This window comes from Pollicipes pollicipes, unplaced genomic scaffold (assembly GCF_011947565.3).
Source record: "Pollicipes pollicipes isolate AB1234 unplaced genomic scaffold, Ppol_2.1 Scaffold_7261;HRSCAF=8764_pilon_pilon_pilon, whole genome shotgun sequence".
Classification (NCBI taxonomy): Eukaryota; Metazoa; Arthropoda; class Thecostraca; order Pollicipedomorpha; family Pollicipedidae; genus Pollicipes; species Pollicipes pollicipes.
Genome location: NW_023597054.1, coordinates 25,132,323 through 25,133,773, shown reverse-complemented (window position 1 = coordinate 25,133,773; position 1,451 = coordinate 25,132,323). Strand labels below are relative to the sequence as shown.

The window sequence follows — 1,451 nt, the reverse complement described above, 5'->3', positions numbered from 1 at the left end:
TACGCGGCTAGGTGTGGCACGCGCGAGGCGGGCGCACCAGCTGTGTCCCGGGGTGGCGGCGCGTGCGATGGAAACCTCGCTGTACGGTGACCAGGAGTACGGAGGCGCGCGCATGGAGTCCGTCCAGCAGCTCAAGCGGCAGATGACGCTCGACTTGGAGGTGTCGTCGGCGGCCAAACGGCCGCGCGCCAGTCACCTGCTCACCTCGCCGGACGTGCGGATGCTGCGACTGGGCTCGCCAGAGCTGGAGCGGCTGATCGCCCAGCAGGGAGGCCTGGTGACCACGCCGACGCCCGGCGGGCCGCAGGCCATCAACGCCGTGTTCGGCCGCCCGCCACGAGGAGCAGGAGGACTACGCGCGCGGCTTCGTCGACGCGCTGGACAGCCTGAAGCAGCAGGAGCGGCCCGAGCCGGCCGTCTACACCACGCTGGAGGCGACGGCTCTGCCGGGCCGGCCGGCGGCGCCGGTTCGCGTCAAGGAGGAGCCGCAGCGCGTGCCGTCGGCCGCCTCCGACAGCCCGCCGCCGTCCAGCCCCGTTGACATGGCGCAACAGGAGCAGATCAAGCTGGAGCGCAAGCGACTGCGCAACCGGATCGCGGCCACCAAGTGCCGCCAGCGCAAGCTGGAGCGCATTGCGCTGCTCGAGGACCGGGTACAGGTCATCCGGCAGGACATAACGAGCTGGCCGACGTGGTGGGCCGGTTGCGCGAGCAGGTGCAGGCGCTGAAGCAGGAAGTGCGCGAGCACTCGCAGCACGGCTGCCAGATCATGTACCCGGCGGGCCACGTGTGACGGCCGGCGGTGCGCGGCGGCCGGTCGCCGCTGCGCTCCGGCAGCTGACCCCGGCCCCGCTCCGCCCCGCGCCGGCCCGCACCGGCTCGCCAAACACGTGATAGGCAACAAGTGTTGGCCCTGCTGTGATCGGTTTTTGCTACAGCCTATACCACCTGTGCCTGCGCGGACAAAGGGAGAGGTGCTAGTCATGTGGGCTTTGTGCGTGCTTGTGCCTACAGCATTCCAGCGGTGGCGCCGGCGGACTCGCTGAACTGGTGGACGCTCTCACGCTGCGCCCAGTCCGGAGTCGATTCGTGGCGCAGGGCCCTGATACTGCCCACGCCGCGCACCGGTCATAACCGCTACCTGATCGACACGAGCATACACCCGCGGCACCGGCCGCGGCCCAGGATGCAGCGTCGCCCTGTGTACCCTGGTCTCTGCCCGACGCGTCCCGTCGCCGCCGACGCGGAGCCCGAGGCTTGTCGTCGGTCCGCTTCCCTTGGCAGAGGGCCCGCCGCCGCGGCTGAGCAGCGCCGGCGCCCCCCGGCCGCCGCCGAACTGCGCTTGTCCGCGGCCGGCGGGGCCGCGGCGTCCGCCTTGTATAACAACGTTTTGCTGACCTGACGTCCATTTATAGACGGCTTTGAACTGAGTGTGGTTTTCTGCCTGGGAG

General features: G+C 70.3%; 1 pseudogene; it reads left to right on the top strand.

The window, feature by feature from the left end:
* The first annotated feature begins 7 nt into the window (after positions 1-7).
* Positions 8-1,195, top strand: LOC119111931 (transcription factor AP-1-like; annotated as a pseudogene).
* The last annotated feature ends 256 nt before the right edge of the window (positions 1,196-1,451 follow it).